The sequence below is a fragment of the Athene noctua genome, chromosome 1 (genome assembly GCF_965140245.1).
Source record: "Athene noctua chromosome 1, bAthNoc1.hap1.1, whole genome shotgun sequence".
NCBI classification, from domain to species: domain Eukaryota; kingdom Metazoa; phylum Chordata; class Aves; order Strigiformes; family Strigidae; genus Athene; species Athene noctua.
Genome location: NC_134037.1, coordinates 257797928 through 257819117, shown reverse-complemented (window position 1 = coordinate 257819117; position 21190 = coordinate 257797928). Strand labels below are relative to the sequence as shown.

Sequence of the window (21190 nt, the reverse complement as noted above, 5' to 3'; positions counted from 1 at the left end):
CAGAGACCCCTGGTTTTGTCCATAACATGGGTGGGTTTTGTGAGAGGACCTTAGTGTTGCTTTGCCATCTCTTCCACCCTAGTGTCATCTTCCCTCCTGGAATAGCTGTTTGGGCTGGCTGGTTTTTTTGAGTGGGAAGAATTAGATGATAGAAAGTCACAACAGGCTGTCTTCTGCTGTTTGAGCTGAGCAATAGAAAATTCTGAGGAAACATATCTGAAGTTTCCCATTCGTGCAGAGCCTAGGCTCTCCCCTCTGCAAGTGAACTGTATCTCTGCTGTAACCCCTGGAGAAAACAACAACGTCTGTAACTCCTGTTTATTGTACAATGCCGTTACTAGAGCATGCTCCAGAACCCAGGAGATGTGCATTCCCCCTGTGAAGAGGGAAAAAAACCTGGAGAAAGAGGCATTAAACCTCATTCAGTATGACTGAGTGAATATTTCTGAGATATGGGTGTATATGGGAGCTTAAATTATAATCACTAACCTGTGTATTACTTTGGCAAGTCACAGAAAAGGTTTTTCACCAGCACCCAGTCCAAGAGCAATGACAAAATCAAGCTGGGAGATTGAATGGAGGCACCTTGTCTCCACAGGCTTATGCACCCCATGTCTTGCCAAGGTAGCTTGAATACATGAAGGAATTACTCACAGAAATGCGAGTCTCTGTGTAAGGCAGGGCAGCAGTATGAAATAAGTAGGTGGGCTTAGTGCAGCATCTAGTGGACAAATGTCCACATCACAAAAAAACTTGTGTTTCTGGCTGACTATTGCAGGAAGAATCCACAAGGGACTGTGGAGAAGAGCAAAATCCACTTTAGCTGTAAAAGGCATCATTCTTTCTAATAAAGCATACTGGCTAATGGAAGAAACGCATCCTAATATTACCCATTTTATAAATGTGAAATAGATAAATAGAGAACCAGAGGGAACATAGATTGATTTAAATGAAAGTGAATTAAATCACTGGTTATTATCATGAATTAAATCAGAAGCAGGAAATCTTCAGTTAATTTGTGATTTTTAGATTTTGATTGCATTTTATGTCCTAAAGAATCTTCCTCAATGACTGGTCCAATGACTTAAATGTAGTGATGTGCAGACAGATCCAGTTTTCACACAAAACTTGACTCTCCCTATTTCCTAGTGAGAAGAATGAGTTTAGAAGGGTGTGTGATACCTACACATTCATTGAATAAATTATATCATTTATAAGATATATTGTCTGTCTTATTTTTTGGATTTTTACATTGCATTTGAATTTAAATGGTTGCTAAGTTAATTAGAAAGTGGAGGATTCAAAATCTGATACGTTGATGTCTAACGGAGCAAACAGTTAATCAGTGGGACTTTCAAAACTAATAAGCAACCAGGCCCTTCATTCTCAATAACATAAATATATCTGAACTAAATCAGAATTAGGAGCCTAGTCTTGGTAGATATTTTTCAGTCTCGCATATTTAGGTACTTTAAAAAACTGGCCATGTGTTCTTTAAATTTTAGTTATTGTGGATCTCATATTCTCCTATCTGGCATTTATTTAAAAATTGGAAGAGGAGAACAGCATGTCTGCTAATTCATTTCTGAATCATTTTCTCAGATTTCAATGGATTAATTCACAGGAGGAAAATATTCCGACAGCATCTGATAATAAATAGATTCTAAAAGAAATGAAGGCAAATGCTTATTTACACAACAAAAGCAGAAAGTACTGGCCTTTGGAAAATGTAAATATTTACATTCAGTCTTTTGTAAAATCTACAATACAGGATAATGCGACATATTTATGAAGTTTACACTGTCATAAAATGAGCAATTTCTCAGTTTCAGCTATGTCATTATGGAAAAAGGTAGTACTCCTTAACTCCTTAGAATCTAGAGATGAATCACTGGTGCAATACACTTTGTTATTTCTTTAATTGGTTGTAGTGATTTTAGTAAGTCTAGGCTCAGCATAAGTCTTCATGAGTCATAATTTTAATATTTTTATATGTAAAAATAAAAATATATTCACCTTAAAATCTTAAATACCTGATTTTTAAAAGTTGTGGGTTTTTAATTTTAAAAAGTTTAACAGCCCTGCTGAGCACTGGGCCGTTATGCCTCCTTTGTCCCATATCTTGTCTCTGGATGTCAAGTCCTTCCTCATCAGGGCCCCAAGCACACATTGGACATGCTCATCAACTTCCCCCAGCCTTGGGCATATACACTATCTGGAAGAGGGAACTTGATGATGGAGACTGTATGTTTTCTTCCCCTCATCCTCTCACCTGTGGGCAGAGCACCAGGGAATGATGTCCACTGGCTCACTGGGTACCTCGAGTGAGCAGAGTGCTGTTGCAGCTGCTCTGCTCAGGTTGCCCCTCTGGTCCCCTTGCATCATATATTTGATTCTGTGGCACTTGTACCATTTTTCATTTCTCATTTGTGCCTTAACCATGCCCCAGTCAGTTGGTTTTCTCATTTTCCTCTTCTTTCATTTTTCTCTCCCTGGGAGATCTTTATGGTACAATAACAGTAGGAGAGTTTGTTTAAGGAGAGCATGTGATCAGGGCCACTTTCTGTGATCTTTCTGATGTCTACAAATCGATCCTGGATTCCATTCAAGTCTTTTGACATGCCTCCTCTTGTAGCCAGGTTGGGATGTTATCGTTTGGATGACTGGACAACTAGATGAGTAACAAACTGGTTGAGTGATCAGACTTAGAGGGTAGTAGTTAGTGGGTCGCTCTCTACGTTGAGACTGGTGACAAATGTACTCTCACAGGAGTCTCTGCTGGGACCTGTCCTCTTTATCAGTTGATCTTTGTCAACAAACTGCAGATGAGGAGCACATGTTCATCAAGTCAGGAGTCACCACCGTGGGGGCAGAAACTGATGTGCTCAAGGGCAGGGCTGCCATCCACAGGGACCTGGACGATCTGGAGGATGAGTCCAACAGAAACCTAATGAAATTCAACACATATGAACAGGACTAGAGACAGGCTTGCCATGGAAGTGATTATCTCCCTCTTCTCAAAGCTTGTTAGACCCCATACACCTTACAGAACAAGGATGATGCTGATAAATTCAAGCAAGTTTAGCAGATGAGCACCAAGACAGTCAGAGTTGGAGGATTTTCCTTTTGAGGAGATACTGAAAGACCCAGGCTTGTTCAGTGTTTGAAGGGATGGCTTCAAGGGCCTAAACACAGACCCAAACGATTACAAGCTGGTCCTCAAGGAGATGGAGCCAGGCTTCTCACAGTGGCATATGGTGTAAGTACAAGAGGTAATTGGTATATATTGCAATGAGATAGGTTCAGAATGGATATAAGGAGAAACTTTCACCACTGGAACAACCAAGCAATGGGCCAGGTTTCCCAGAGAGGCTGTGCAGTCTCCATCCTTGAGATTTTTCAAGATTTAGCTGGATAACCCCCTGAGTATCCTCAGCTGACTTCATAGCTGATCCTGCTCTGAGTGGGAGTTTGGACCAGAGATCGCCTGAGGTCCCTTCCAACATGAATTATCCTGTGATCCTGTGATATAAATTTCTTCACATTAAATAATGCATGGCATAGAACATTCCCTGCTCCTAGTAAAAACACCCTGGTCGTCCGTCTTCCTTCCTGCAAAAAATGAAACATTTTTAGAACTGTCAGATTTTCTCATGGTATGAGAAATGTGTCTGCACTGAAAAATGGCAATATATTCCATTGTGCAAGATATCTGTAAGAAACTTCTACAGAAACATCTAATATCAGGAACAGTTTGTTCATAAGAATATTCCCTTTTTGGAAGGGTCTAGAGTATGCCTAGGAATCATAAACTTAGCCACAATCTTCTCCATTGACCAGACACCAAGTTTCACCTTGATTTAATTATTTAAGATTTAATCTGGATTCTTTATTTTCTTCCTAGAACCAGTGTCTAGGTCAATACCTGGTAGCAGCAATGTGGTGATCATCATGCCTACAATTCACAATTTCTTAGTCTTGGGATATTTTTCAGTTTATCTTTCTTTAGAACACATAGTGGAAGCTAAAATTAACCTTCTTTTGGTTGTAGGGTGTTTCTAACCTACATAATTTCAGAGAAATACTTTAAAATATGACCTGCAGGCACCCTGATGTCTCAAATAAGAGGAACAGATTATGGGTACTTTCCACTCCTGCTTAAACTCCTCCATAGGGTCAAATTTCAACTGGTTGATATCACTGCATCAAAGTCTGCCCAAGAACAGTTGGTAGGAGACTCCAGATGGGTGTTTCTGGCTGTGATATTCATAATGGATCAGCAACCACAGTAGTAGATATAATTCTCCCACAGCTACCGAATCCTGTTCAGCTTCTCATCTTTATGTTCTGATGCCAAGATGTGACACAAGCTTCATGATATTCTGGCAGAGATGGGATGTGCCAGCAGGGAGGGAAGAGCAGACTGCTTGGGACATGGAGGGAAGGGTACAGGTGGCAGGAGAGAACAGTTGACAGAGCCTCAGGATGTCAACCTACATTCACATGGCTGCAACGTCACCTGCAGTTGCAGAAGCCTTGCAAATAGTTCTCTTAATTTAAAGGCAGATCAGGTTTACAGGCATAAGGCCCTCCCAGACTGTTACCCAAATATGGGACATGAAGTGGCGGGGAATCTTCAGGGTGATCAGTTCAATCTAGGAAAGCTGCTTTTACCAGTAGCCAGAAATCCCATGTGGATGTTAGAGGGAGGCTCAGCTGTGGCTTTGTGATTCAGCCCTTGGTTGTAAGGCAGTTTCCCACCTTCTGACTCTTGCCTGCTTTCCAGCACGTGCCTGGCTCAGCCTGACTACTCCAATTTATAGAATAGCACCCTTTAAAGCTAGACAGTACCTTCAGTCTGGCATTGCTATGTGGAATATTTACACAGATAATTCCTCTTGAAGCTGAGTAGCTTTTCCTGGTACACTGATGGAGGGTTTTGACTGCGTGAGCATCCTTAAACTCTGAGAGGCTGCATACGTGCTTTTTGTTGACATTTATTCTCACGTGCTAAATTCTTCAAATCTGTTGTTACACATAAAGATGCAGTGAGGGGAATAAAGCTGAAGCCACATAGGGGTTTTATCACTAGCAGTATTCATCAAAGAATATAAAAGCATCTTCTTGTAAGGTACATATGCAAGCATGTAAATTGTGTGCTAATAGTTCAACAATTTCTTTATGAACTCTCTGCCACAACTATAAAATAAATTGTATGTCACGTTGACACCAGAAGCAAGCATAATTTCCAGGTAAACAGCTGTCTAAGTACTTGTCCAGGAAATTTATGTAACTTTAGCTCCTTCCTATGGCTGAAAATGCAATAGACTAAAACAGACACCACCATTACATATTCTTAGCGAAAGAGATATAATTATTGGTTGTGACTGGAACTTGATCTTATTCAGAGAAGTGGTTTTATATTAAAAGAACAAAATTGCAGCATTTCTGTTAACCATCCAGAATAAAACAAGCTGTTATATATATTCACAGCTGAATGAATCTGTTTCTTTAAACACTGTAATTTTCAATAATACCTGCAGATTAGTTATTTAATTTTTAATTTATATATATATATATAAATATAGATATATCTATTTTTCACCTCTCCAGAACAATTTCCGCAACAATTTTCATTGGTCTAACTTTGATTACTACGCCTTTGGGGAGGTATTGTCATCTCTCAAACATTAGTATACACATTCGTAGCAATTGATAAATAACAGACAGAAATAATATGGTTAAGAGTAGAAACATAGGCTGGATGTACACCGACATTCACCTTTGAGAAATGTAGGAAAATTCGTATGTTAGGAGTGGCAGAAATAACCTGAAAGAGATATTTATCAGAGGATGGAGATCTTTAAAATGATAATGTTGAAACAGAAGTAGAGGTAATAGTAATAAAAGCTAAAGACCACAGTCCTGCACATTCATCTACATATATGGAAGGATCTGAACTTAAGGTCAAGTTACCACAGGTTAATATGATGTCACGTGTCTGTTGAGCATGTGATTGTCTGTGCCTGTGCTCTTGTCGTGCGGTAAATATGAGGTAATGCAATTTAATTTAATTTCCAGTAAAAGAGAAGTTTGCCATAGATTAAGAGTAAACATGTGGACTGTTACCACAATTCATTTGAGGCAAAATCAATTGTTAAATTAAGGTAATATGGCAATCGATCTGAACATTGAGTGTTTGCAGACTTAAATGTTGAAACAGTCACAACAGGGTACTCTTTGTCGAACTACAGGAAAGTGGTCAGCAGTGGTGCCGAAGATGGTGTTTGAATGTCCCAGAGCAAGAGCAGAGCTATGTCCTTTTGAGCAGTAGATTAGCGAGAAGCACCATTCTACAAATCTGGAGATCCTGGGTGCCACCTCTCAGCTGGCTCCCTGGGACCTGAATGCGTTTTCTGCTTAGTACCAGGACCCATTTTTAGAAAAACCCATTGTTAGTCTCACTGTGCACACCTTTAGTTTCCCAGCTCATTCGAGGGTCCTGGTTCTCTGGCTGTACACATTGCATAAATTTTAATTCACTCTTTGACTGGCTTTTGAAGCCAACCAAGCATGTTGGAGCAGGTCCCTGATGGGACACCACCCTAGAAGTGCTAGAGAAGAAAGTGCACAGTTAGGACACTATAAAGTCCTCCATCACAGAATAGTTTGTATCCTCAGACAGAGATGTCACTGGAATGCTACACAGATTTCCAGTGTCATGAAAAACCCAAGATCAAGTGCTGTGTAGTGTGGATGTGACTTGTTTGAGTTGTAGGGGAAGAAGCCCTGAACAGTTTTAGTATGAGGTATGATGCATTTCTTAGCCTGAGTGGATGCAGGATGCAGTTGGACATATTTTCTTTTTGGAAGGGTCTAGAGTATGCCTAGGAATCATAAACTTAGCCACAATCTTCTCCATTGACCAGACACCAAATCTCACCTTGATTTAATTATTTAACATTTATTCTGGATTCTTTAATTTCTTCCTAGAACCAGTGTCTAGGTCAATACCTGGTAGCAGCAATGTGGTGATCATCATGCCTACAAATTCACAAACGTCTTAAGAACCTGCTGGGTGACCCCAAGTCTATCAATTCTTTTGGTGAATCCTTTCTAAATTGTAGAGTGTTTCATTTACAGTCATTCATTAAATGACTTTCATAGTCTCTTATGCCATGACAATACATTAGAAAGAAGAAAAAAGAACACTAAATTCTCACAATATTTCTATAAAGGAATAATTTACTGAACTGGAAAAAATTGTAGTTGAGACTTCTAAGTAATGCTGTTCTTTAGAATTGACCCTAATCTCCACCATGAAGTGATAAATGGATGCTAAAGTATGTTATCCTAGGAAAGTCTCCTTGAAAGTCATTTAACAGCTAATCATTTGTTAAGGTCAAACATTACCACTTTCTCATGGGAGAGAAGTAGGTATCCCATCTGATTTTCCTATAGAGAAACAATTTTAGGAATATGTGCAGATTCAAGGAAACATCCCTTCTCTAACACTTTTCCTGATTTTGAATTTATCTCAATTTGGTTTGGCCAATATCTATCTCAAGTGCAACACAGGTGTCACATATTTGGGAGAAATAGGGTACATTGTTTTCTTTTTGTTTCAGGTACAGAAAAGCCTGGCTATGGTACCTCCACTGCCCCAATACAATTTTGAAATATGGTTAAGGGGGAAAGGGTATGGAGCTCTGGGACAACCAGGGCACACAAGTGGATTCTGTTCAGTCTCCAGTCCATCTTCATTTCTTGAGTCTCCTTAAGCTCTATACTAAAGATCATCTGACGATACTTATCTATTTCACTCAAGCGTAAAGATAATCTGTGAGAACTGTCCTGCAGATTTGAAGCAGCTCTGTGAGTAAAGTCTACAGTTAGGGAAAATGATTTGGACATTCATGGAGGCATAGTTGGCATAACCTGTTTTCCATCTTAACTCTCTTTTCCACACTCTAAGCTATAGTCATGCCTTAGAGGAATCAAATTTCACAACAAGGAGCTGAACACTATAAAGGATGTGATTGTATCATGATACTGCCTGAAACCTATTTTTCCTTCTCGTGAATGAAAGCACTTTCCTTCCAGAGTGGAAAGGAACATATGAATGTAGGCAAGATGATGACTCACAGCTGTAAAATTGCTCACATACATAACATTCATGAGCATGAAGGTCTGACTGCAGTCAGTGTGTGGCTGCAGTTCTTGCAGATGTGTACAAGCCCGCCAGCACCAACAGTGCGTTTGCTGAGGCAGCCCAGACATGAGCATGGGCTGTGAAACCCACTCAAGCAGTAGTGCAAGGATTTGGGTGGCCAGACCTCACTGGGTGATGGTTCCCATGTCTGTGCTGCTTTCTGTACTTGGGCTTAGGTAGCTTATCTCCCCAACTGGCACAGCTTTGTTTGCACTGTAGTCCTGACTCTGACTGGTACAGCTATATTTCCTAAGGATTTTAGTAAAAGAAACATTTGAGAGGTATTCTGGTCCAGACAATACACAAGTAAGAATCAGGTGAGAGATCATGGCTTTGCAGAGATGTGAAGTGGGGTAGACGGACAAGGAAGGGAAGGGAAGAAATGGGAGAAGGATACAACTTCACCCCTTTTAACAGAAAACGACAAAATTCTTCACCCATTTTCCAGATGAAGGAAAGAAAAATAGGCAGTTTTCACTTTATAAGAAGCTTTTAAAATGACATATTTAATAAAAAAATTGACCTTAGAAATCCGGAAAGGGAGAGTGGCATTCTCTGTTGAAGTGGAGGAAGGAGCTGGAAGAGCCTGACAGGGTTAATGAAGATCAAATAAATCATTCCAGCCAGCAAGATTGTTGTGTAGAAACCACATTAAAGCACACAGACTTTTCTGTCACACAGTGAGCTGGTCGAGGCGACGATGCTTGCTTATTTATTTGTTTATTTATTCAATTTATAAGAGGCTCTGGTCAGCACACTCCCTTAGGGCACGTATAATAAAAACAGTACATCAATTAAATAGCAATGTTTACAGCATTGACAGAGTGCCTAACGCAGGACTTTGAATTACTTCAGGCCTGTCCCTTTGGAGAATACTCAGCTTATAGTTCTCACACATCTGGAAAGTCTGGAGGAGAAAAAGGCTGCATGAATACATGGATGTACCTTGAAGCACAGTTTGAAGAACAGCAGGAGCTTCAGCTGTTGTCTTATAGCTGTCAGGGAAGTGAATTCTCCAGTTCGGAGCCCTACATGAAATAAACCTGAGATTTTTAAAGCTATTTATGTACCTACAATCACAAGTAGGCACTAGTGGGTGTTCTTAGTTGCCCTGTTTTTTAATTTTAATTCCAAACTTGTTCAGCCTATAAGTGAAAATCCCACGAGGTACCAGACTGCATCTAACATTAAAAATCTGAGCCTTGGTAGACTACTGTTACAGCATTAGCAAGTCGGGAGAGAGGCAGCTCTGAGGTCTCTTTTATAGCTATTTGGTCAAGTGCACTTAGACGTAGAAGCATTGTTTATTAAGTCTGCCATATAACAAAAATATGCCCTGAGGGTAATAAAGAGTTAACTAAACAAGCTTCTTATACCACTCTGTTAATGTCAGCTCCCGGACATGCAGCATCTCCCACATGTGTCCTCTGTTCCTCTTTCCTACTTGTGTTGACTGTTTTCTCCACTTTGTAAGGCCAATGCAGAGTTAGCGTGGCCAGTGGCCATGAAGGATGAATGGCACTCTCAGGACAACTGTCCTGTTTCCCCGATGGCAGTTTTTGTAGAGTGGTGGTGGATCCAACCAGGGTGTCCCATCTTGTAGTCCTTCCATTCACGCAGACTAAGAAGTTCCTGGACAAGAAAGTTTTATTTTCATTCTCAAACACCAACTCTCTGCCAACAGGTCTGCAGGAATCCATAGGGAGGCCACAGGGAAGGGCCCTGTCTAAATGCATCAAGAGGAAGCAGAAAGACAAAATCTATTTAAATCTGACTCTAGACTTTTCTTCTCAGGTACCTTTAGACACAAAAGCCAGCATTACCCTGAAGACTTAATCATTTGGGGTGCCTCCTTTTTGGAATTTCCAACTTGAAATACCCCTGGGGTTGACTTTTAACAACAGCTGTGAACTCTTGGTTACGAGCAGAGTTACAGATGCTCTGCGCTATCAGTCAGACCTACAAATGTACTGCACCTACAAAATCAGACCAAAAGCCTTCTGGTTCAGGCACCCTAAAATCATGGGCTACCTCTGCACAAGGTTATATTAGCCCAGCTCAGTTTCTGCACCTGTAAAACTGGACAGATGATGTTTAATTGCCTAGCTCAAAGAGGTTTTGCAAAGATCAATTAGCTAATGCCTATAAAGTGCTCTGCACGGCTCTGGCACAACCGCTGTCGTGGCGTAGCACTACCCATCCTCGCCATGCTCAGTAGGAGCACTGTTGCTTTAAAAAGGGAGCTTGTCCAAGCTCTCCTCCTCCACTGGATCTAAGATGGATGCTCCTGCTGCAGCACAGCCTGTAAGCAGACTTTGCCCAGCCTGCTTTTTCTGTTTTTCCTGGAAGCTTGCTCCAGACAAGTCAGCTGCACTGCAGACTGAGCAGAAGCAGGAGGGCAGCTCTCCCCAGGTAAGCTACCACCACCACCACAAAGCTGCTCATTCCCACACCTGGACGGGGCAGCACCAAGGATGCTGCCATCCTGAGAATTATGGTCCTCTCCGTCCGTGTCTCTAGCAGGCTCACAACAGCTCTCAGCCAGGCAAGAGTCAAACAGCCCTGGGCCTCTTCTCTCTTACACTTCTTTCCTGGCTGACTGGCATTAATTTAGTTACCAGGAGGACAGGGAGACTCCTGTTCCCACACCCAAAGCTGATCTTGTGCACGTTCCTTTGCATTAGCATCACCTCAGTGGACGCATTGCTGAATGACATGGGAGCTGCCTGCAGCATGATGGTCCTGAGGCTGTTGTGGGGCCTGGCAGCAGACTTTTCACCCTGTGGTGAGGAGGTGGTCTTCGGTCCCCGGAGAGAGCCGAGGGATTAGCTCAGAAGGGTTCTGCAGGCTCTTGTAGGCCTGCTGCCACCGGGAGCTGTTTAAGCTGCATTGGCTCCTTTCCCTCAGAAATGCATTGATTTTCCACTAAGCTTCTCTTCTCTGAGGCATTAAAAATGTCATCTTTAGAGGACTGCAAACTGGGCACTCCAATAACTCTCCGAAGTTTAGCTTTATTTCATCTTATTATTCCCATGGGTGCTCTGGAGGAAACATTCCCTCTGTATAACATTCATTTTACAAAGGTCTTTCTTCCCCTGCCTCCTCCCCGAGGTAGAAGTTCCTGACCAACACAGAACTGGAGGCAACTAGCTTTTCTTTAATGACTTTGATTTACAGGACTGATTCTCCTTGGCCAACAGTAACACACCCTGCTAATACTCACAGCCCTGGGGACAGAGAGCGCTTGTGCGGTGCCAGCAGGGTGGAAAATCCCTGCCCTGACTTTTAAAGGCATTTTAGAAAGAGAAGGGTGCTGTAAAGGGCCAGTGGTCACTGGTCACTGGGAAGGAGCACAACAGGACCTTTGTTTTCAGCCCGTGCTTCTCCCTGAACACACTGCAGCAGAGGGTCACGCAAGGACTGTGAGCATCGCGGGAGCACCTGTGCCATGAGAGCACCTGTCCCAAAACTCCCATGAATGAGAGGACTAAGGATTTCCAGGCAACCCTGGATTAAACTCTCTTCTTATCCATCTATTTTTTGTGTCCCACAAGGCTTTGCAGTCTCACTTTTAAAGCCGTGATGATGGGCACCAGCCCGTGGAGGCAGGGACAAGCTGTTGGCTGTGCTACAATATTAAAAACACAAAAGCAACACCCTCCCAGCTTTCATGGAGTAACCTTTTCTTTTCCCACTGTGAAAAACTGATCAGGCTATGGAGCAAGACACAGAGGAACAGTTAAGAGGAGAGAAAGTCTTTCAGAGGCATTTTTCTTCAATGGCCCCTTGCTGTTATTAGCAGCTCAGCTGGTTGGCCTCTCTGTGGGGTTTGGAGTCAAGGGCTGCCCCCTCTCCAAAAACAAAAAGATAGAAATCGATGGTTTTCACTTGTCAACCATGGTTGTTTCACAGCTGTGGGATAGATGCATTTAACAGAGGGATCTGCAATATTTGTTCCCCAGATTAACCTGTCAGGGTCATGTAAAAGGATCCTGTGTGCCTACTGTGTCCAGGGCCAATGTCCATGGCCCGTTCTGAGCACACTGCGGGTAGAAAAGCCAGCAAACAGAGAACCTAAGCAGATGTTGTCATACGGCTGTTTCTGCCACAGTTTTGTGGGAATTTTGTTGGAAAATGCTGTAGAATTTAGCTGTGACAACAATTGCATCTCTTATTTGCTTTCCACTGACATTGGAGTGAATTAAGTTTGGGGTTTGGGTTTTTCTTGGTTTGGATTTTATTTTATGGAATGATAATTTCATAGCTGAAAAGACATTAAATGCTAAAAGCTGTGAGAATAGTGGCATTTGCCAGAAATGAACACAGAGTTTCCTGTTAAGAAAGTCTGAGGAAAATCAGTGACAATCTTCCTGACTGCTGAGAACTGCTGGAAAACACTCACTTTTAATGGGAAATGGGGAAAATGGATACATTCATATATAGAAAAATTGTAAAAAAAAAAAAAAAAAAAAAAAAGGCAAATATATGGCATCTGGTCAATCAGTCCTTCCTTCTTCATATATTGGAGAATTTCCGAGCAAAAGAAAATCCTCACAGAGGAAACCAAAGGTGTTCTCCTGGTGTTTCTAGCACATGTGGCAACAGCCTGGGTTCATCTCTGACACGAAATGTGTGTCTGTTATCACTCAGCCAGGGTGCCTGCACACTAACCCATAGTAAATCTTAACGATAATAATATGGAAAAAGAAATGTAAGACTTTACAAAAGAGGATTTGGTTTTAGGCTTGGTCCATTTATTCATTTATTTATTTTTGTCTGCCTGAAATTATAGCTTTGTTTAATGACTTTCTTGCAAAAAGCTAGTAATGTTGTGAAAAATTCATTTCTCCAAAGTGCCAAAAAGCTGGACCTTCTCATGAATTGCGATGCATCATCGGTTTTATTTTTATTTCTGCTTTCATCAAGTCCCTTTCCTTTAGGCTTATCATTCCTCTCTAAATAGTAGTACCATATGACACAAGAAGTGAAGGCTGGTTTCCGGTGGTTCCTCTGTGGAGCTGCCAGCAGCAGTGTGAACTTCTCAGTACTAGAGATGGTAGTATAGGCACTAGCTTTCCAATAAAAGCAAATTATGGGAATGGCATTTGAAAATCAATGCCAGGCCCTTATGAAACACTTTCAGGAAATGGTCAAGGTAATAATAATGATTTTTTACTTGCTTTTTTATTTCTTTTTGATTTTGTGATTTCTTCTGTCTCCTAACTTTTATTTAGATCATAACAACATTTCACACATGACTCTTAAAAGAATTAGACTCCTTATTTTCCTTCAGCCAGGTATAGTCCTTATTGACTTCCCACCTACATGGACCATTAATGATCACCAGAATTTGAATTTCATATGATCCAAAGGCAATGAGGTCTAAGCAGTGTATTCATCTTCTCAGTAACTAGAGACACATTTCTTGAAACTGGACTTCCCCTTTGAAACTCTTTTGGGGATGTAACACACTGTTCTCCAGCTAGTCTAAATCCCAAGAAGAATTGCTTCCAAGTACTTTTTATTGACGTCCATATCCTGAGCACCCTGGAATTTGTCAGAGGAATGGCACGTGTAAAGTTCGATATATATATATATGGCCTGAGAGCAATAGCATGAAATACAAATGTGAAGTCCAATTGCATGAATACCAAATGTGTATTGATTAGACAGGCAGCATAGAAGGATGGGGTTGGGTAGAAATGAATCCCAGAGTGAGTGTCAGTGAAAAATGTGAGGCTATTGCAAAGCTAATATAAAAAACTTGGGCTATATTTAGAGAGCTACTGTAAGCAAGAGATGGAAGGAATTATTCTGCTAGGCAATGTCATGGGTTGGATACACACTTTGAGAGGGGTAGAGAGATTTTACAGGAGAAGACCAAGGACACTAAGGATTTTAGAGTACATGAGCTATGGTGAAGTTTGAAAGAATTAAGCAGAAGAAGTTGGGATAAACAATAACCATCCTCAAATATATAAAAGCTGTTGTTATAAAATGACTGAGATCTATTAGGATACACCTTTTCATTATGGCAAAGAGTCCAGTTGAGAGGATACAGCACCATTTTCTAAAATCATGAGTGACGCAGAGATGAGTAGGATATGACTGTTCCTTGTTTCTCTCATAGAAAGATTTCGAGACAGATGATAAAGATATCAGGAGCAATATTCAAAATAAACAACAAAAAAAGAGAGATTGTCACAGGAGAAGTGGAAGACCTGAGGAATTTTCACCATGGAAGTAGAATTTTACATGGATTCAAGGGGAGACTGGAAAATTACTAGAAAATTACTACCAGTTATTGTGCTTCCTACTGGGGGAGTCTCACCTGCACACAGCAGGAAAGACGTGTGTGCAGAGCTGGTGGCCATGTGTAGGAGTATGGCCAGGCTTATGCCTCTATTTAATGCATATAGTAAATATATGTATGAAACTTCAGTGCATATTGTCATCACTGAGCTAGCTAGTTTCGTGCTAATGAAAACACAAAATTCAGTCTAGGCTAAGCCTTCTTCTGCCCCAGCAGTCTGGGTGAACGCTGAAGTTCTTAGTCCTCAGTGAGCTCGAGCTGCGTAGTGGCTAAACTGATCTTTTCAAGTTCATTTAAGTACATGGGTATTACACTAAAATCACTTGAAGAAATCAGTGGGTCTACATTAAAGTGAGGCGTATATATTCTGAACGTGCTGTGTGCGTGTTTTCACTGTGTCGGCAGGACCTGTCCTTTATTTCTGTTTAAATTGTGACAGAAAATCTTAAAGATTCTCACACAAGATATAAATACGAATCTTCAGAAAAGCAGAGCTATTTTGTAGCTATTGATGACTGGCAGTAATATGCTTGTTTTTTTCCTTCAAGCTGATATTTAATTCAAGTAATTTTTCTCCTCTCATTTTTATTTTAAATTTATACCTGGCTAAAGAAGTTACTTTAAAAAGTTATATGCAGTTGGTGACTTTGTAAATGATTTAACAGATCAAAATTATTCACAGAAATAATTCAGAGAGCTTTCCACTAGTTAAAAATGTAAAATTATGCTGGTAATGTGGCACTTTAAAATGTGTAAACACTTCTCAACATGAGTACTTTTTGCAAAATTCCCATTAACTTAAAAATCACTGTTTATATGACTGTGGACTTAGAGATATGGGCATTTAATTGGAAGGTATTATCTCCATCTTCATGTGGAGAGATTGAGTCATATAGTGCTTTTTAAGCTGCCTACCACATCTGAATTCTTGATGCATAGGTGTTTTTCAGAGCTTCCGGGCTGTCCTCTGCTTATCTATCTGCTTTCATGCTGTGATCTCAAGCTGCTCGAGAAGAACTTTCTATCTTCATGAGTTGTCCATGCCTTTGTCAGCTCTAGGTGAAGCAAAGCAGGTCTCCACCAGCAGGCTCTGCTGCTGGCAGGAGCCAACTGGCAGCTCATCTCTGTCTATACACAGAGATTTGGGAAAGCCAACCAGGTGCCACAAGCCACCGTGTGAGATGCAGCAGCTGCTGCTCAGGACAGTGGCAGAGGTGGGTCCCAGCAGTCACAATGGCATCTTGCAGAAGTAGCAAACCTGTCTCTACACAGATGTCCCCAGGGCTCTCTGTCCCACCTTCACCCCAGTGGTGCTATCCATCTCCTTCTTATGGCAGGATTGGCCCAGATCTAGTCTAGTCCTTGAGCCTTTGGACATAAAAAACAGTCACCTTATCACCATCTCTAAAAGAGGAGGTGAAAATTCAAACTCGTATTAACTCTTAGTGCAGGTTCAAACATAGCATTTCATGAGGTGTGGACAGATCACAAAATAGCAGATCCTCCATCAGTTTTGGCTGCTCTTGAGCTGATATCCAGTGATTGTAGGGTCTTTCCTGGATGGGCTTAAATGATGTGTGCTCGCAGCCCAGAAGGCCAGCTGTGACCTGGGCTGCATCAAAAGTGTGGCCAGCAGGTCGAGGGAGGGGATTCTTTTCCTCTGCTCTGCTCTCGTGAGCCCCCCCCTGCAGTGCTGTGTCCAGCTCTGGGGCCCCCAACAGAAGAAGGACATGGACCTGCTCGAGCGGGTCCAGAAGAGGCCACAAAGATCATCAGGGAGCTGGAGCACCCCCTGTGAGGACAGGCTGAGAAAGCTGGGGATGTTCAGCCTGGAGAAGAGAAGGCTCCGGGGAGACTTTCTGTGAGTGCAGTGATAGGACAGTTTTAAACAGAGAGTGTAGATTTAGATTAGATATAAGGAAGAAATTCTTTACAGTGAGGGTGGTGAAACACTGGCACACGTTGCCCAGAGAAGCTGTAGATGTCTCATCCCTGGAAACATTCAAGGCCAGGTTGGACGAGGCTTTGAGCAACCTGACTTAGTGGAAGGTGTCCCTGCCTATGGCAGGGTGGGGTTGGACTAGATGGCCTTTAAAGGTGCCTTCCAACCCAAACCATTCTATGATTCTGTTATAATTGTTCCAAAGGCAGGTGGATTTTCAGGGAAAATAAGCCCAGGCTTCTGATACATACCAACAGACAAACAGCAAAATAAAGGTTTGTCATCTCCACTATTCGCCAAAATGACCAGAAGTGTAATCACAAAAAGTGTAGGCCTAGCTGTGATCGTTGAAATATCTGAGTAGAATCCCTCCAAATGACAGTACAGCTGTGAAGACTTTGGTTTAGTCTAGAAGTTTGAGGCTGTTTTGTTCTTAAGGAACATGTGACAAAGTTCTGTGCAGTCATTTCTATTTTGATAGGGGATCTTTCAAGTTTGTTTTATATTTATATTCTCTGGTTCCTTTTGTACATGCTGCCTGTGGTGTATTGAGCATTTTCCCTTTTCTCTTTCATCTAATATGATTCTTTGAGAAGAAAACTTCTCTTTAATCACTGTCAGAGACAGGTTTATTTTTTATGAGGCTTGATTAGTGTACAGGGAATTCACATAGGAGCTACAAAGAAGGTGATTTTGAATTCTAAGAAAACGTTAAAAAAAGAGGAAGTTAAGAATGCATATTGCTTGGCCAAGGGTCTATAGATCATCTTAGTCTTATGATATCTAATGGATGTGGTAAGGGGTTAGAGGAATTTTTAATGGTATAGTAATGTGACAAAAAGTTGAGGAGTGAAAATAGGGAAGGGAAAATAGAGAAATCTATACTATAGTACCAAAACGTTAACATTTTTTCTCAACTGAAACAGCAGAGAATTAAAAAACAACACCAGCAGAACCAAACAATTAAATATCCTAATATACTCAAGGGTGAATATCTAAAATTTCTTTGTGACTCTCCAGGTCTTTTATTTTTACCTATATTGGTCTTCTTGATTCTCACATGATATGTTGGGTGCTGGGCTAAGCATTGCTATTTGAACTAGGTCCGATGCAGGAGGAAGTATATACACATTAGATGAGGAAGTACCATGAAAACTTGACCATATTACTTCCAGAAATGCAACTCAGTTTTTCAAAATTACTTCATATATTTCCACATAATTATGCACTGTGAAAGGCAGACATTGGAGAACCTGAAAAGTTTGGGTGAAGGCAACTGCCAGAGAGACTGGTAGAGCAGCAGAAATTTTATGAGCTGAATAGACCAAATAGAAATTATAAGTGGAGCAACAATTCTTGTTCCTCCTAAATCCAGCAGGAGAGGGAGAGAGTAACTTTTGCAAAGACAATAGCAGCTGACTTTTATTCACTGGCAGGGTCATTTTACGCTCCAATTTGCTGGGAGTCTCCCTTTTTGCTAACAGAAAAAGAGGTGCACTTCATTGTGGCAGCACAGTGATTGCGAGCAAGCAGGCTGGATCAGTGCACTGAAGTCTGAAGAAAGGTGGAGGGCTCACAAAACTCAGCAAATCTGTGGACTCTCTTTTCCATACAGTAACACCCACAATGTATGTTCTTCTGCGTATCACATCAGATAGAGCAAAAATGTGGACATAGATTTTCAAAGAACCCTTGCTCCTAATGTATGACTGTGACTTAAATGCCTTTCCTGGCAATTAGCAATTTGCTTCTGTGTCTGTGATGAGTGCTATTGGAAGGAAAAAAAAAAAAAAAAGGAAAAAGAGGAGGATCTCTGAGCAATATTTTCTTATAGCAGTTTTCTATACGTGGTTGTCACTTAATTGAAATAAATGTCTTGGCCAATTGCAACGAGTTATTATTCCAATCTGTCATTGAAATGAATCTTCCTTTTCTGATCTTTTCCCAGATGACTGTGCGTCAGGTAACTGTTTTTCACTTGAAAGCAACAATTAGTTTTAAGTGTGAAGGGATGTATTTCGTGCCTTGTGCGATACTCAGGTGATTGATGTTTGATGCATCTTAACACTGAAATGAAATCACAGGTGAAACCTGTTCTGGTAGAAAATCTGCAATAGTGTCAGGGACTGGGGAAGAAATGGGAATTTTAATGAACAGATAGGTCCTCCCTTTTGAGAGCATGAGCCAGCTGAATGCAGTCAGATCCAAAAGATCCAAGAGGCTAACTGGCTGATTTTCCTTCCCTTCTTTGAAATCTGAATTTGGAATTTAATGCAGGTGATTTTAATTAGGCCCTGTGAATATTAATCAGCAATCACACTTTATGAGTCCACTTTTAAATCAGGACATTGTGTTTAAAACACTGAAAAGTGCAGCTGTGATATATTCTTAAATTAGACATGCTAATGATTAAGACAGATTGAGAGTGTTGCTGATCACTTAAATGTCTAAGATGGGTGAATATTAGAGCTGCTAAAACAGTTTAATAGCACAGTTTTCTGGCATTTTGTAGTAGTGTCTCCTAAAAATATTGTCATGCCACCCCCATCCCAAATTAACGCTTCTAAGGCCAGTGATGTAGTGTGCTCACACCTTAAGGTAGCACTGTGATTCATGTTTTAATGATAGTGGCTGCTGGCTGTAACTATGGAATGTATTGTCATGGAAACTACACTTTTCTATATTTACACCAATGCTGGTTATGCGAGAGACAGTACTTGAAAGAAAATCTGTATAATATATAGCTTAATAACGAGACAGTCAAGCTAGGAATAAACAGATCAAAGATTCAGCAATGTTACAGCTGCTGTTTGTCACCATAGTACATATCTAAACAGGCTCAGTCACTGCTTCTAGTGATAACTAGCACAGCAAGTCAGAAAGAAGTGCTGCTGAGATGTCACTTTGGACTAACAGGTCAGACAAACTTAGATTATTGATAGCTGATTGATTGGCATCTGTGTTGTGAACTCCCATGACATGTAACGCTCCTGTCCAGGCTGTTAGGGAAAGAAGTATGAGCTGGGTGAATTGAGGACATGGGGTTGTAAGAGCCTGTTATTTGCAAAAATAAGTCCTCAGAAATGGAACTGGGTTGCAACTCTAACTGTGGAGCAGTTCTATCTGTCACTTCAGTCTATGAACTACTGTCATTGTACTGAGCTTGGGCTCTTGCAAGCTCTAAGTTCAAAAATACAGAGTGAGAAACAATAATCAGAAAAAATTATACCAAATTGAAATGTAGCTACACACAAAAGTTGGATAAAAAATAAAATTATTGTATGGTGCAAAAGAAAGAGTAGGAACAAAGCTCTTTAAGAAAATGGTCCTTTTTTGTTTTCGAACTTTGAAAAGCAAGGTTAAATTATACTGAAGAAATTTTACTTCAGATTTAGATCTATACATACATGCAATATACAGGCATGTATATATATTTACATAAATATAAAATATTAATAGATGAGGTCTCCTACATTCGGGTCTGCAGTCTCAGGCAGATCTTTTTAAAAATTCTGGACCACTTACTCCCTATACTGCTTGACCTGGCTGTGCACAGAGACCTCCATTTGCCGTTTTCTCCATTCTGTTGTATAACAAATTTCTAGTTTGGGTTTATTACAGAAAATTGTTTCAGTTGTGCCTTAAGAACTCACTTGCAATTGCCAGGGAGACAAGCTGCTCTCATTTCTTTAGAAAGAGTTTCTAATTTGATGGGCAGAGCTTAGTGAGTCGCAAAAAAAAGCAGGGTCAAGTCACAGGGAAACAACTGCCGGGTTTACCTTGCTATCAGCTGGGAAATCATTGGAGGCATCATTTTGCTGTCTATATCATAGCCTTTTCATTTGATATTTGTGTGCCTGCCATGACCAAACCTAAGACTGGAGGATATAATCATCCAACTTTTGATATAAATAATCCTCTTAAAAAGCACAGCTAGTGGTTTGCTCATCCAAATTCTTTATTATGCATTTTCAGCTGGTGTTGCTTTAACTGAAGGAACAGCGACAGCTGTAACTGAATCCAAACCGGCGTTATGCTCCCAAACTTCTTTAATTATTGCATTTCTGGAATACAGCAAGCCGTTTGCAGGTTATAGGATAACAGTACTAGCTGGAGTCAGTTACTTTGCCTCAAATGCAGAGTTTAAAGACGGTCGAGTTTTAAGCTTCATGCTAGTGCATTTTCCGTGTAACTTCATATCTTTAGTCAGTGTCTCCTGCAATCCTTCAACCTGTCTATTTGTAAATTTGTGCCTGGAGAAAGCTCCCATGTGGCAAGCCAGGATTGGATAAATGTTACTTGTATTTCTCTGATTGCAAACTCCCAGCATCTGGGATTTTCAGCTTTGAGTACAGTTTGTTTCATACCGAGATTCATCTTTTTGGGGAAAGCAAAGGTCATCGCTCCTCCGGAGTTGCGACTGATTTGATTCTTTCTCTCGGGGAGGCGCTGGGAAGGGAATCCTTACTGGAATGCATATTGATAAAGGCTGAGGATTCTGGCTTCTTAGATAAGTAATTTTTTTTTCTCTTCTCTCCCCACAATGACTATGTATTGCAGCAACTCACTGGCTTTTTACCAAATCAGGAGCTGCAGTATTTTTCTTCCGATGGAATAATTTCAGCCCACTTCAGCTAGCATGACAATCTTATGTGATTGTTATGAGTAGGCGTTTACATCCTTTTACATGCTAATACTGCCACACCTGCTAGTCCCCCTCATT

The 21190-nt window shown here is 40.8% G+C and overlaps 1 protein-coding gene across 15 annotated transcripts in view; it reads left to right on the top strand.

Moving 5' to 3' along the window:
* Positions 1 to 21190, top strand: part of DLG2 (discs large MAGUK scaffold protein 2) — a 1037827-nt gene that overhangs the window by 350795 nt on the left and 665842 nt on the right. The window lies entirely within an intron of this gene.